Raw genomic sequence first — 16424 nt, 5'->3', positions numbered from 1 at the left:
ACCTAGTGAGGTCCGGCCTGAAGGCCCATTCATCAGCAGGTTCAGAAATATCCTAATACACATCAATTTTCAAAGCCAACTGAAAACAGAAAGAAGAACCCAGGGCAAGAGACAGAGAAAAAGAGCCTGTGCCCCCCTCCAATCCCACCTTGTACCCACCCCTTCACTGTCGGTCAGCCCCAGCCGGGCCTGGTGAGTCAAGCTTCTACAACAGGGAACAGGCCACTAGGGTCATTCATGCCCCACAGCTACAAGCCACCTCTGGAATACCCCAAACCTGTGTGTCTACTACAAAGTCCCCTTTCCCTGTCTCCTTCCCGGGCCATCCTTTCTGGAAGTTATGCAAGCATCCTCCCAAACTCTGTCAAACTGCATTTCCTTAACATTGAAATGTGTGATAATTCAGCCATGAGAACAAAAATCACAACACTAAGACTGGCTACATAAATAGTGATACACCCATAGATGGGCTGCTATGCAACCACTTAAAAATGACACTATGAAAGGTGTTTATTGGCAAACAAGAAAGTTTACTATATATTCCCACGTAGGAAGGAAGCAGGTTACACAACAATATTATCCTTTATTTTGGAAGGATAGAGGGAGGAGGAAAGAAGTTTGAAAGAAGGGTGATGGGTGATAGAAAGCAAACATGCAAAACAGGTCTTCTCTGGATGGTGGGGTGATAAAATTCTTTTTACTTTCTTCATTTGCTTTATTTACCAAAGTTTTCAACAAAGAACATACACTACTTCTATGACAGAAAATAAGTTACAGAAAAATAAGCTTTAATATCTATTGTTAAAATATAAAATAAAAGCAAGCACACAGAGGTGTGATTTAAAGAAACTAACCCATATCCCTCAAGTGTCTGTCCTGGGTGGGATGGGCAGAGGGCTGGACAGCAGATCAGAAAGCTATAAATAAGGCCTCTTCACATCCTTCTTTAGCCACTGTCCTTCATCAGAAGACAACTGCCCCTAACAGGCCACCAGGAAGATGGAACATGGCCATCCCTCTTTTGGGAAAAAAGCTCAACTGCCCTTCTCAGAAAGTGGTGAGAAAATCACTTGGCACAGGCAGGACTAATGCTGGCCCCTGTGTTAAAAAACAGAAATGATTAATGGGTACTTCCCCAAAAAACAGGATCCTTGTGGTGAAGTCACTTAATCGTGTCCGACTCTTTGTGACCTCATGGACTGTAGCCTGTCAGGTTCCACTGTTCATGGGATTTTCCGGGCAAGAATACTGGAGTGGGTTGCCATTCCCTTCTCCAGGGGATCTTCCTGACCCAGGGATCGAACCCGGGTCTCCCACACTGCAGACAGACTCTTTACCATCTGAGCCACCAGGGTGTTTAGAATAATGTAGTAAGTGCAGTGATCACATTTTTTGAACCAGAAGTTAAGAGATGTAACTGGTGCCCTTCTAGATCAGGGGTCAGCAAACCATGGGGACAAATCCAGTCCTGCTGCCTGTTTTTTCAAATAAGCATTTACTGGAACACAAATTACTGCTCATTCCGTTAGGTGTTGTCAACAGCTCATTGATATGTATTACCCATGGCTGTTCGGGGGTTTTTGGTTTGATTTGGTTTTAAGCTATAACACCAAGCTGAGTAGTTGCAAGTGAGAACTACGGCTCACAAAGCTTAAAATATCCCCTTATCTGGTTCTTTCAGGGAAGTGTGTTGACCCTGATTCTAGGGCAACAGAGTAAAACATAACCTCAACTGTCCCAGGAAATCTGGAAAGGTCACTGGAGTTACAGCAGTCCAACAAAGCTGGTATTGGGGTGAGCACACCTCATTACAGCTCTGATCCTGACCCCAAGAGATGGGCACCTTCCCAGACATAGAGCTGCCCACTACCCAGAGGCCCCAGGCAGGGGCTGGACAGAGGGAGGGGCTCTGAGGTGACCACCTTTTACTGGCTCACCCAGAACAGGATGATCTGAGAGCTGCTAATGAAGGGGTCAGGTCAGGGGTGGGGTGGGGTCAGATGCCGACTTCCTGTTCTTCTCCTTCCCCCTGCCTTACCCAAGGTTTTCAGCCACACAGCTGCCTCCTGCGTCCCCTCATCTCACATTAAAATGACAAGTGCACTGTCAGTCCACTGCTGAGACTGAGTGGCTATAAGTCCATCATCATCTAACCAGTCCTCCATCCCAGAACTTTCGCCATATCCCTGACAGGAGCCCCCTGTCAGGCAAGCACCAGGGTGTGCCTGGGACGGCGGGCACTGCTGGGAGGGGAGAGCCGGGCAGACAGGATGGCCGCTGCTGCTCCCACCCGCAGCCGCCCACCGAGCCCCCACTGCAGGACAGGGCAGCCTCCCGACCTGGTCCAGGCTGCTCACCACAGACCACACAGGGCTGAAGACGCAGCCCTTGGCTGGCACAGTGGAACTGACCCCTGTAAGGAAAGAAGTTCATTTCTGGGCCTCAAGTTGTCTCCTACACTAAGGACTTCATGTTCCTTCAAAAGCCATTTCCAGACTATTGGAATTTTTTTTGGAAACCATTTAAAAAGTATAGACTCTTATGCTAATAGCGGGCACTCTGACATTCTCCAGTGACTTTCACTGCTTCCCGAAACATGTGAAGCAGAAGACCAGCATAATGTGATGATAACTGTAGCTTCTATTATTTACTGAGGGTTTATTACATGTCAGGCTGTGTGCTATGTGTTCTATGTTCTATGTTACTTTTCTTTCTTCCCTGACCAGGGATTGAACCCACAACCCCTGCATTAGAAGCTTGGAGTCTTAACCACTGGACTGCCAGGGAAGTCCCCTCACTCTAGGAAGTACTACTACTATGTCCATCATACAGTGAAGGAACCAAGGCAGAGAAAGGTTAAGTAACTTGCCCAAAGTCACACAACAAGTCACACCACTTGCCCAAAGTCAAAATAAGAGCTAGAACTCGAATCTATCACGGCTCAGGAGCCACACAACCATTTAACAGGTAAAAAGAGAAAACAAGCAAAAGAGTGATATCCTAGATGGCAAGCCTCCATCCTTCACCCACTGGGGAACTAAGACAATCTTAGGATTCCCTGTGGGTTGCCCCAAGGTGGACACTGGACTAGGGGCAGCGAGAGGGAATCAAAAAAGCAGCAGGAGAAGTTCCAGCCTCTAATGACAATCCAGAGAGAAACCCATGCCATGAATGAACCTGCACAGGCCCAGGACTCCAGAGCACAGGTGGGTACCTCAGAGGGCCCCAAGTGACCTTTCCTCTCACTGGGCAACAAACGTAACTGATTACAAACACCAACATGCCAAGCATGGGGTCCTGAGTGCAGTCTCACTGTCTGATTATAAACCAACGTATTCTGCTTAAAAGATTAAAAAAGATTTGGTTCAGGAAGTGATACTGATGAAACAGTGCTCTGGAGTTGGGCACTCCCAGTTAAAATTCTGACTCTGCTGCTGACCTAAGTAGTCATTTAAGCTCATCTTTGCACCTCAGTTTCCCTCATCTGTTCTCAAGAGGAGTGGGTTAGATAATCCATATAATAGTACTTAGGACCCCGAATGCCTGGCACACACAGAAGGTGCTCAAAACCTGCTAGTTGATGATCATTATTATTAACACCACACAGACACTCTGGAATGAGGTCTGGACTTGGTGAGACCAGAGTGAGCACGAATGAGACCAGTGTGGACAAGCCTCTTACTGACTTACACTCCCAGCAGCCGGGCGGGGTACGGTACCAGATGTGACTCTGGGAGGGCAGACTCACCCTCTCCTGGGGACCGGTGTGGCTTATACGGCTGTGCTGTGAGGCATCGCTCAGGAAAGGCAGTCCGCATGCTGGCAGCCCGCACCCTGTGCCCAGGACAAGCAGGATAAAAACACTGCTGGTAATCCTCAGCACAGTTGATGCCACTCTCAGAGAAGATAACTGTATGGGAGGCTTTCGCCAGGTATTTTCAGGGAGGGACAGTGCAGGGAAACCCCTCTGACGCCCACAAGTTCCCTGGCTCCATCCTACAGCCCATCTGCCGCCAGATTAACCCTCAAAGCCATTTGCATCACATTTCACCCTTGGCTCAAATGGCTCCTAGTTTTCTACAGAATAAGCCCCAAACTCCTGAGCCTGAGGGTGGAGGCTGAAGTCAGGACCCAGGCCTCCCGTCCAATCCCTGCTTACACCTATGTGCCCCCACCACACACATACACAGACACACATGCACGCACCTACTTCTTCACCTGTGCACTTCACCTATGCACCCATCAGCCATGCAGACTGTCTGCACGATGCCAGCCTCTGGGCCTGGGCATCAGCTCTGTGCACGTGTGCACACACACACGCATGCATGCGCACACACACGCACCTGCTTCTTCACCTGGGCACTTCATCTATGTACCCATCAGCCATGCAGACTGTCTGCATGATGCCAGCCTCTGGGCCTGGGCATCAGCTCTGCTTTGACCAGCCAGGATGCTCCAGGTCCCTGAACCTGCTTCCTATAACCTCAGCTGGATACTAATGATGGCCTAAGTCCAATCTAAATAAGAGAGACAGAAGTACTTTGAAATGTACGAATATATTCAACATTCCTTGAATATATTCAAGGACATATGTCTAAATCGGGCCCTCATTGTTTCTCAGCTCTTATGAATTTAAGACTTTCCATCAACTGATGTAAATTTTCCAGCTCTGGTCAGATTCTGCCCCATTTGTAAGTTACCTTTAGCACACAGAAGTCTTCTCAATAATAAGCCTCTTGCGGAAGGCTCACATCTCACACACCTCTGACTCTTCCCACCCCCACATTCCCACCCCCCACCCCCCGCACATACACACAGACTGACCTTGACCACACAAACACCAGTGTAATCTGCAGTCACACAGAGGTGAATAAGGACCCTAGTGCTGTAGTTGAGGAACTTCTCTTAAATTAAAATCAGATATTTACGGGGTTGTGTTAAAATTTGGCCAAAACACTATGGGTGGCTGTGGCCGGCCGAATGATGGCCACCCAGAGATGTTCACACAGATGAACACACATGTTCTAATCCCCACAATCTGACTAAGTTATTTGCATGGCGAAAGGGACTTTGCAGGTGTGATTAATTAAAGAACTTGAGATGGAGGGTTATCCACCTGGCTCCAGTGTAATCAGGGGTGCTTATGAGAGAGGCAGGAGGATCCAAGTCAGAAGAGGGAGATGTGAGAGAGGCAGAGGTTAGAGCGATGCAGTTGTGAAGACAGAGCCATGGCCAAGGGAGGCAGGCGGCTCCTACAGGCTGGCAAGAGGAGGGGAGCGGCTCTGTCCTTGGGCCCAGAGAGTCTGCTGACTCCTTGGTTTTAGACAGGTGAGACCCACGTCAGACTTCTGACCTCCAGAATATTAAGATGATAAATCTGTAGTGTTTTTAAGTCACTGAGTTTGTGGTCATTTTTTATAGCAACAATAGGAAACTAATGTAGTGGCTATTTTTTTAAAGGTAAATTGTTGGGCTGGGAAGAAGGACTGTAATCTAGAATAATTTCGAGATCATTCCTCTAAAATAACTTAGTGCAGTCACTCTACAAGCGGCGCTGAGTGCCGGGCGCTGTGCTAGGTGCTGGGATATCCCACAGGCAGCTGGAGACACATTCCTGTTCCTGATGACACAGTCCTGCTTGCGTTCAGTATAAACATACCCCATTTGTCTACCAGCCTCGGCCCAACACCAAAAACATCACGGAGCACTTGTGTTACATGCCGGCCCTGTGCACGGCCTGGGGCACCACAACCGCCCCCACTCTCAAAACACTGTCAGTACTTACATTCTTAACCTTTTAAAACACATTCACTGCAGATTAAACATTTCAATGAAATAATATTAATAATAAGAACAGCTAATTCTTATACTAACAGTCATTATTCCCTTTCTGCATGTGTCACTTTGTCTTACTCCTAATCTCACAACCAGGGCTTCCCTGGTGGCTCAGATGGTAAAGAATCCGCCTGCAATGTGGGAGACCTGGGTTGGATCCCTGGGTCAGGAAGAGCCCCTGGAGGAGGGCATGGCAACCCACTCTAGTATTCTTGCCTGGAGAATCCCCATGGACAGAGGAGCCTGGTGGGCTACAGTCAATGGGGTCATCAAGACTTGGACATGACTGAGCGACCTTCACTTCACTCTAACCTGACAACACCCCTGTAAGGATCACAGCCCCCACTTGCTGATGAGGCACAGCTCTACCGGGTAAAGAGATCTCCAGTCCCAACACTGTCAGGAGCTGGCCAATCTACACCTGCCTGACCCCAGGCTCCCTCAGGCCTTTCTTCTTGTGGCCTAGGAAGTGACAGCAAATGAGAAAACTGCCCCCAGGTCAGTAACATGTTTTTAAATCAGCAGTCACTCTCCTGGAAACACAGCAAGGTTGACGCCCTGGAAAGTGTCCAACTGGTTGCAGAAAACTGTGAGTCATGAAAACCCAGGAGCTGGCTGCGCCCTCCAGGGCCACCTGGCCAAACTGCCGTACTGGGAAGTTCCCCAGCTACCAGACTGAAAGTGTCCGGCTTCTCAGCACCAGCGATCCCACCCCGGTCCTGTCTCAGACACAGTGGGAGAAAGAGGCAGGAGCCTCACACTGGGTCCACTCTGGGCGTGCACCCTGGGTATGCGGCCCCAGTCCTGCCGTGTACCAGCCGTTACCAGCAGCGCCTCCAAACGCCACATGCAGGCCAGACAGGGGCACTTGCGCACGTCGCTGGTGTAAGGGTTAAATTAACGACTCCCGCCACGGAGAGCCCAGGCAACTTTTGGCATGTGCTGTGCACAGTCGCTCAGTCGTGTCCGACTCTTTGCGACCCCATGGACTGCAGCCCACCAGGCTCCTCTGCCCATGGGGATTCTCCAGGCAAGAGTACTGGAGTGGGTTGCCACGCCCTCCTCCAGGGGATCTTCCCAACCCAGGGATCGAACCCAGATCTCCCGTATTGCAGGCGGATTCTTTACCATCTGAGCCACCAGGGAAGCATACACAAAACCCCAATAGTTTTTAAAACCAGTGAGTTAACTACAAGGGACAACTCTAGACAGACGACTGTATGTAGACAGAGGGCAAGGCGGCTGCCTCCTTGCTGACCTCCACTCTCCTCTGCTGGAAGAACTAAGGCCATGGGCCCAGGCCTGGCCCTCAAGGTTCTTCATTGCAGGCCGCCAGACATCTTTCCAGGGCTTATTTGCCACTATCTCCCCCACACCAGGGCTTCAGCCAGAATGGCTCACCCCCAACACACACACACACAGACATACCCCCACCCCACACACACACTCCCACGTTTTCCTGCTTCCACATGCTGCTCCCTCCACCTCCCCCGGAACACCCTTTCCTCTGCCAACGTCCTACCCATCCTCATGAAACCTTAGACGCTCCATAGTGGTTCCCCGCTCCATCCTAAAGCCAGGTCTCTTCCTCATCTCTTAATGGTCTAAGGTCGTCTTGCCATGCCCTGCAGGACTCTTTGTGTACCCTTCCCATCTCCCGGGGTTTCGTGGTGCATTCACTCTCTTACCCAGACCCTGACTCCCGCTGAGGGCTGGCACTCCGCTACACCCTCACCAGGAGTTTATTACCCACGGGCACCCAGGGGCTCCCCAGCTTCTCAAGCTCCATCTTTTGAATCCAGAACTCAAGTGACACCAGGGATGCTAAGCCCCTGGGAAACGCTTTCTGTCCACAATCACTGTGAACCACCCACAATGCAGAGGCATGGACATGGCAGGAGGACCAGCACCCTGTGTTTTAACAGGCAGAAGAGGGAGAAACAGGAAGAAAAACATTCATAAGGGGACATTTGGGAGTCTGCTCCTATGCGCACGCAGACACGGGGAGGGAGTGGCGTGGCCCACCCAGGATGCCCTATTCAGCCCCACTCCCTGCTTAGAAGAGTAGGAGAGAAGAGGGAAAGAGAGCAGGTCTGGCCCACGAACAGTGAAGTTCACGTGGGCTGCAGCAGGGGCATAGCAGGCGTGGCCCATACGTGGTACCCAGCCCTCAGCTTTACCAAATGTTGGCTGTAAACACAGCAGGGAGCAAGAGCCACAAACTGCTTTTTTGATCTCACACAGATGGGAGATGTTTGCTCCAGAATCTGTCAAACAGTAACCACTTGTGGGTCACAGGGCAACCTATTCTTACCTTCACCCTCCCCTGAGCCAGGCCTGGTGCCAAACAGAGAAAATGTGCCAGGCAGAAAGCAAACCAGGCTGAACCCCAAGATCTGGGTTTAATGTAAAAGTTCTCTGTGTGTGTGAACAATCCCCAGGACCTCGTGTCTCGCCCAGCAGATGGCAGGAACCCTCTGGCTCCCAGTCAGGGAAGGCAGCCAGCCAGCCCCAGGTTCGAAGCCCACCCTGGGCACTAGCTACATGTGACACCGGGCACCCCTGCTCTCCCTTGGGCTGAGCTTCCTCGTTTCCTCACGTATAAGAAGCTGAGACTGACCTAGATGACCTCAAGATTTGAGATTAGGACATGGCCTTTTAATCCCTGAGCAGATCAGGATGACCCAGGGCAGTGCTAAAAATTGGGATTTAACAGGGTCTAGAGAGAATCACAGGCTTCCCAAGTGGTGTGAGTGGTAAAGAACTTGTCTGCCAATGCAGGAGGCATAAGAGACCCGAGTTTGATCCCGAGGTAGGGAAGATCCCCTGGAGGAGGGCATGGCTACCCACTCCAGTATTCTTGCCTGGAGAATCCCAAGGACAGAGGAACCTGGAGGACGACAGTCCCTGGGGTTGCAAAGAATCAGAAACGACTGAAGTGACTTTGCATACACACACACACACACACACACACACACACACAGAATCACACTCAAAAGAATCTGAGTACTAACCCTTCTAGACACTCTATGAAAATAGCAAGCGTGTGTGTGGTGGGGGGTGGGGGGAGGTACGCGGATGGGTGGACTTGCTTCTCAGGGGTGGAGAGGTGGGGACCACAGCCTCTTTCAGGCAACACCTCTGGGAAAGTCCAGTGGGAGGGGCAGGGAGCAGGGAAGGGACTGGGCCCCTTCTCAGAGAACCAGGAAACACTTCCCTGCCCCACTTACACACACACACACACACACACACACACACCCTTTCTCAGAGGACCAGGGAACACTTTCCTGCCCCACTTACACACACACACACACACACCAGGAAACACTTTCCTGCTCCACTTACACACACACCAGGAAACACTTTCCTGCTCCACTTACACACACACCAGGAAATACTTTCCTGCCCCACTTACACACACACACACACACACACACACACACACACACACACACACACACACACACACACACACACACACACACACACACACACACACACACACACACACACACACACACACACACACACACACACACACACACCCCTCCCGCCCTTCCTCCCTCCTCAGCAGCTGCCAGGAGCCTGACTTCCCCTTTGAGCACCAACCCCAGGCCAGCCTCCCCTCTCACATCAAGCAGAGGGCCTTGCTCACATCTAGCTAACCTCTTGCTTCCCTAAAACAAAGGCAATCAGCTGTGCTCGCTCTCAAGCCCTGGTGCAGGTCTCAGCCCTCCCCGGACTCTCCTCCCATCCTATCCCCTCCCTGTGCTGTCATCCCCTTCTTCCCTCTCCTTCCTCCTCTAGGATCTTGCCTCTGACCTATTTTTTGTTTTGCCTTCAATCTCTCCTTCCACAAAAGCTTTCCACCTCAAGCCCACAGACCTGCTCTCAGCTTTCATGCACCAAATATCTAAAACCTCCGATTCTGTCTCTCCTTCAGCCTCATGCCTGCCAACGCCTCCAGGGACAGAGGGCACCTCCTGTCTTGTCCTTCCTTCTCCCTCAGCACAGGCTGTCTGGCCCAGACCCCAAGCTCTCCACCACTCCCCTACCCCACACCATGACACTCACAATGGCTACTTGATGGCTCCATCCACCTAAGCCACCCCAACACCATCCTCCTCAGCCTTTCCCACTGGCCCCACACTCTCTCAGGAAATCCTGACCTGGGTTTCCATCACTCACTGTCAGCCCCTCAACTCAGCATCTTTCACCAGCTCCTCATCCTCACAGCACAGGTGTCCCCAGGCCTAGTCCCCAGCCTCTCCTTCTGGCTCCCTACACTGTCCCCTGGGGACAGGCTTCAGCCTCCCCATGGGCTGGCGGCTCCCCCAGGCCTGTGCATGCCATTCCCAACTGGAGCAGGCCATCCCAACCACTGAACCAATTCTAGAACCAAACCAGTTATACATACATGACATCTCTCCCTCCAAGTCCTACAGACACCAATGAAGAGGTCCAGGGAACTGGGGGCGGGGGGAACGGAACAGTTCTAGACCTTGACTGGGATAATGGTTATATGATTCTATGCATTTACCAAACCACCCAACTGCACACCAGAAAGTATGAACCTACTGTATGTAAACTGTACCTAATAACAAAAGAATCGAGGGGAAAAGTCCCACAAGGCACCTAGACACCTTTGCTTCTAAAACGATCACCATCTTCCTTCCGCCAGTCCAGCTCCTCCTCCCCTGACCCTGTTTTCAGCAGTGACACCACCATCCACCCCAAACAGTGCTCGCCCCACTAGACATCTCAGCCCGGGTGAAGCAGTCACTTAAGAGATTCCACCTGCACAGAGTTACATTCTCTGGAATCTACGCTCTCATTCCACCTCCCCAAGCAAGGCCTGCCACCTGGGACTCAGGCCGCCCTCACTTCTCATAGGCCACCTCACTAGGCTCCCCTTCCTCTACCCTGAGCCCTCCAGCATAATCCAGTCCCCATTCTGCACAGTTTGCCTACTGAGTGCCCTCCCCTCCCCATAGTGGCGTCTACTTTTGCCCCTTCCTGCTCAGGCCTCAGCTTTGGATCCTGTCTCTCCCACAGAAGCCCGGGCACCCTTCGGGCCGCAGCTCCTAGACCTCCCAGCACAGGAGTCCACTTCGTGAGCCGTCTCCCAACAGAACCAGCAGCACTGCACCCTGGGCTCCCACAGCAGAGGGCCGCCCCCACGCCCCACAGCCCCCGGCCCCGCACAGCCTGCCCAGGACCCTTGGATACCCGCGTCCACTGCACATACGCCAGGGCAGGGAGCTGCCTCCCTCTCTGTCAAGGCCCCCCAGGCTGCAACTGAGCTGCGGGCGCTCAGGGAAGCCTTTCCAGCCTAAACTACCAGCTGAAAAGTAGGATGGCTAGGCCAAGCCCACCTGGCCCCCTGACCCCACTGCTGAGATAAAATGCCAGAGAAGTATTAGTGGACTATCCTAAACTCCTACAGGTGATCGCACAGGCTACTTCAACACAAAGCAGGGACTCACCCCATCCACTCCCTAGCCCAGTCCCCCACCGCTCCCCTTCAACTCCTGATCCTCCTACCAAGCTGCACTCACCCCCACCAGGCAGTCCCCGGTTCCAAGGCTTCTGCTCAAAGAACCCACTGCCTGGACAGATGCCACTCAAAGAATGGGCCTGGGACTGAAGGTGTCATCCGTGATGAAGTAACAGGAGTAAGCACTTAGAAAGGCTTCCCTGGTAGCTCAGCTGGTATAGAATCTGCCTGCAATGCAGGAGACCCCAGTTAGATTCCTGGATCAGGAAGTTCCCCTGGAGAAGGGACAGGCTACCCACTCCAGCATTCTGGGGCTTCCCTGGTGGTGGCTCAGATGGTCAAGAACTCACTTGCAATGTGGGAGACCTGAGTTCGATCCCTAGGTTGGGAAGACTCCCTGGAGGAGGGCATGGCAACCCAGTCCAGTATTCTTGCCTGAAGAATCCCCATAGACAGAGGAGTCGATGGGGTCGCAGAGAGTCAGACACAACTGAGCGACTAAGCACAAGCACTCAGAAACCCTCACAGCCATCAGCACTGCCATGATGTGCAGAGCTGACTCGCTGGAAAAGACCCTGATGCTGGGAAAGATTGAAGGTGGGAGGAGAAGGGGGCGACAGAGGATGAGATGGTTGGATGGCATCACTGACTCGATGGACATGAGTTTGAGTAAGCTCTAGGAGTTGGTGATGGACAGGGAAGCCTGGTGTGCTGCATTCCATGGGGTCTCAAAGAGTCAGACACGACTGAGCGACTGAACTGAACTGAGGACACGTTTAGTGTGTTTTGCAAAAGTACTGGTCTGCAGCAAATCGGGAAAAAATAAAACCTGGCCTTCAGCATAGAGTCTGGGAAGCCCTGGCCCCTCACTCCTGTACACTCCTCCCTCTTTCTGCTAAAATCCTGCTCATCCTCAGTGTCCCAGTTAACATGCCTTCTCCTCCAAGAGTCACTAGCCAGAAGTGATCTCACTCAGAGCCCCTAGTCCAAACCACACTGAGGGTGTTTAGGTGGTATCTGCATACCACTTATTACAATTCCCAGAGGCCAGGGACCCAGGGAACTGTTCAGTTTTACATTCCCAATGTCACACTCAAGGCATACAATCAACTGATACTTGTTCAACAAGAAGTAAATAACCAGCTGCCGCTGTTGCTGCTAAAGCACTTCAGTCGTGTCAGACTCTCTGCGACTCTGTAGCCCACCAGGCTCCTCTGTCCATGGGATTCTCCAGGCAAGGATGCTGGAGTGGGTTGCCATGCCCGCCTCCAGGGGATCTTCCCAACCCAGTGACTGAACCCACGTGTCTTCCATCTCCTGCGTTGACAGGCGGGTTCTTTACCACTAGTGCCACCTGCAAAGCCCACCCACAATGTCACACAGGACTTTTCTTCAGGGCAGGACATGGAGGGGCACCAACCCTTAGGCTACACACAATTTCCCTGGTTTGAACCAAATGCAGCCCCTCTCCGTCCGCCCAGATGGAAACGGGGCAGTGTTTTAAAAAGCAAGTTGAGGGCTCTGGAGACAAGAACTCAGTCACTATTCACTACAAGAGAATCTACAATACTCTGAAATGGCAAGTTGAGTGAAAAACTCTCAGCTTTCTCATGAATCCTTCTCTGCATGGACAGAACAAAAAAATAAATCATATCCAAGTATGAAGAATAAAAAGATTTTTTTCAGGATCATTTCCAACTTTAAATATTCTGTAGGCCCCTGACCTCAAAGCAAAAAGGTCAAGAGCTCAGGAGCCTGTAACCCCACAGTGAACAACATGCTTGTGAACAGACCACTCAGATTGGAAAACTGTGGGGAGGAGCCCACCCAGATGCACCCCACTCAGGGTCCTGACCCTGCCTCAAAGTCAGCGGGTCCCATTCCCACTACCCCCTCTCCCTGATGGGCCCAACTCCCATTGGAGCAGGACCCTCACATCCCCCCCTCCCACCAGCTCTTCTTTCTCCTGGCTCTCCCAAGTTCCTGGCTGTTGTTTAGCAAGAATGCTGGAACTATTTCCAGATGCCACTGTCAGATCAAGACAACTCTCTATCTAAATATTCCTGTCTAATTTTGCACACAGCTCTTGTTTCAACTGACAAAGATAATGACTCAGTGTCCACAGCTCTTGATGGAAAATCATCCTGCCAAGTTTGGAGCTTCCCAATAATAGGCTTCTCTAAACTTCTTTTTGAGAAAGGAAGACTGACCTCCCTGTACAGATTCTGTTCTGCAGGCAAGAAAGGGTACCCAAAAGACCCCCTAACAAACCAAGGCGTGTTATGGGAAAATCCTGATACATCCCCATAGGACCAATCAATGACAAGAAAAGGAAATCCACGGTAGGGACTTGGGGTGTTTTTCCTGTACAATAACCATTGTTTCTTCACTTTTCTGCATCCGTCAGTTTGAGACTTTGGAATTTGAGGCATAAATTCTGGGTTAAAGTGAAGACAAACTCTAGACTCAGAAGTAAAGCATCTTTCCCTGCAAAAACAAATGGCTCATTGTCTCTGACATTGTCTCTGATGCTTCGATCAACTATAAAAGCACTCTACAAATTGTACGTAAGTCCATTCTGCACCAGTACACTTCTGGGTAGTCTCTTTCTGAAGGAGTACGTGGTACAAGTAAATACACACACATATGTGTTTGAAATGCAGACACTTTCTCTCTGCAGACATGGGCCTAGCCCCCTCTCACATCATAAGACATAAGAGATGTCTCAGTAAATAAGTGAGGATGAGCAAAGTATCACTTTGGAAAATCCACTTATGGAAAACTGAATTAATTGGCCTTTCAGTCAGCACTGACAGCTTAAACATCTTTGCTGACTGTTTAAAAACCACCCCATGGTTATTTCACATGCATATCTCCCAGAGTCTTGCAAAGTCGCCAAAGACAGAAACCACAAGTCTCCCACTTCTTTTGGGCTTCCCAGGTGGCGCTAGTGGTAAAGAACCCACCTGCCAATGCAGGAGACATGAGACCTGGGCTGGATCCTTGGGAAGATCCCCTGGAGAAGGGCATGGCAACCCATTCCAGTAGTCTTACCTGGAGAATCCCATGGACAGAGGAGACTGGCAGGCTACAGTCCATAGCGTCGCAAAGAGTCGGACATAACTGAAGCAACTTAGTATGCATGCCCACTTCTGTATTCTGGACTCAGTCTCTGCCATGCATTCAGCAGGCACAGCTAATGCCCATAGGTTTCTAACCTCCTATCTCACTCCTATCCCCCCAGGTGTGGAGCAGAGGGGAAGTAAATTCCCTTAAAGCCCAACCAACATGGCTGCTATCATTGGTTTAAGACAACAGCACAATGCTATCTGCTACCTAAACTTCTCAGCTACTCCTGGACAGGTCCCAGGGGGCCTCTGGCAGCATGGGAAGAGTCTTTTTACAGTTTTATCTCCGTGGTTCTCAGCCAAGGTTGACTGAGTCCTCCAGGAGACATCTGGCAATGTCTGGAGACATTATTGGTTGTCACAATTAGTGGGGGGAGATGAGGGGGGAACTACTAACATCTAATGGATAGAGGCCAGGGATGCTGCTGAAAATTGAGAAACCCTGGCTTATGTAACACACAGGAAAGCATTCAGACCACCTTAGTTCACTTTTCCTTTGAGTTGTCCAAGGTCAGGCCCAAAATCATAATCTTGTTTTGTTTGCATCATTTGCAAAGTTGAAAATGCCCAAAGCCATCATCAATCATAAAGGTGTTTCCCCTGAGAATCACCAGTTTCCACCCCCTCCAACTCCTGCTTTGTACCTTCTCCAGAGTTGGGCCCTCTTGCCAGCATAACAACTGGCAAGCTGGCATCATGCACGCTCAAATCCTTTAACAACAAGTTAGACCTGGCAGGTCCAACTCTTCAGTCTCCTGTCACGCACACCCAAGGCCCAAGTGAGCATGGACGAGTTTCCCAATGGGCTGCAGGCCCTACCTAGGATGAAAGGCTGCACAGAAGCCACTCACCCTTCAGAGGACTGGCATCCAAATGGAGAGTTCCAGGATGCAGACCTACCCCCCAGCAGCACTCCCCATCCCACAAGGCACATGGGAAGACCAGCCTCCATTTGGCAGAGGGGCAGGCACTGGGGAAAGGCACGACCACTGACAAGACCCCCAGTATTTGAAGAATGCAGGAGGACGGGCCAAAGAAAAGCCAACGGAGAACAGAACCAAAAAGGATCCTCATTCCCATGTGCATACAAAACCCTCACCAGTGAAACCCAACAGCTGGCTAGGGCCAAGGGCGTCAAAGTCCTGACACAAACTTCGGGCCAGGGACAATTAGCGCCCCTGAGACAGTGCAAAGGGGTCTAGGCGTGAAGAGAAATGTCTTCATAAGAAAGCAAGGCAGGAAAGCAGTACCGGCGACCAAGAAACTAGGCATCAGGTCACCAGCGCAGCTAGGCGAGTTCGCAGGAGCCAAGGCTCTGGCACGCAGCCTTCGTACCCTCCGCGAGACAGGTATGGGCTGTGGGAATGAGGGTAGCGGACAGCCGTAGGCGCCCACCCTGCATTCTGAGGCGCGCCCACCGCGCAGCGGCCCGGAACTCGGGGCAAATGAAACTCGCCAAGGGGAAGCCACGCTGCCACTTGAGGATGCAAGAAGGGCCCAAGCGGGAGTTAAGCCCCGCTCTGGCCTCAGGCAGACAGCGCCCAGGGCACGCGGCGGCCGGCGAGCAGCAGCCTTACCCGGCTGCAGGAAGCTGGGATCCGCGGTCACCTTCGCGCAGCCTCCGCGCGCTCGCCTCAGCGCTGGCCCCCGGCACGCGCTCCGGATCTGTTTACCAACTCGCCCGCGCCCGGAGACCCAGAGCCCTCGGCCCTGCCCCGCGGGCCGCTCCCATTGGCTGCGCCGCCGCCGCTAGCCCAACGCCGCGCGTCGTGGGGCAGCGTGCTCGGCCCGTGCGCTCGACCCGCGGCCAATGGGGTCTGAGGGCGGAGAGAGAGGAGCCAATGGGAGGCCTTCCCAGAGCGCAGGGCCCCGCCCATTCTTCCTCTCGCTGCTGCCCTCTCCCCTAGTTGAAAAAGCCGGACTGAAGACCACGCGTTGGGTTTAGAGAGACAGCTCGCGTGCGT

General features: G+C 51.8%; 1 protein-coding gene across 1 annotated transcript in view; it reads right to left on the bottom strand.

The window, feature by feature from the left end:
- COQ8A (coenzyme Q8A) overlaps positions 1 to 16180 on the bottom strand; it is a 45162-nt gene extending 28982 nt beyond the window's left edge. Inside the window, exon 1 of the mRNA XM_043923193.1 lies at positions 16038 to 16180. The gene's annotated coding sequence lies outside the window, so the exon portion shown is untranslated. The remainder of the gene's footprint in view (positions 1 to 16037) is intronic.
- Between the last annotated feature and the right edge of the window lie 244 nt (positions 16181 to 16424).

Source organism: Cervus elaphus, chromosome 14 (assembly GCF_910594005.1).
Source record: "Cervus elaphus chromosome 14, mCerEla1.1, whole genome shotgun sequence".
NCBI lineage: Eukaryota > Metazoa > Chordata > Mammalia > Artiodactyla > Cervidae > Cervus > Cervus elaphus.
Note: the sequence above shows the minus strand (reverse complement) of the source record. Positions and strands in the feature narration are given on the sequence as shown.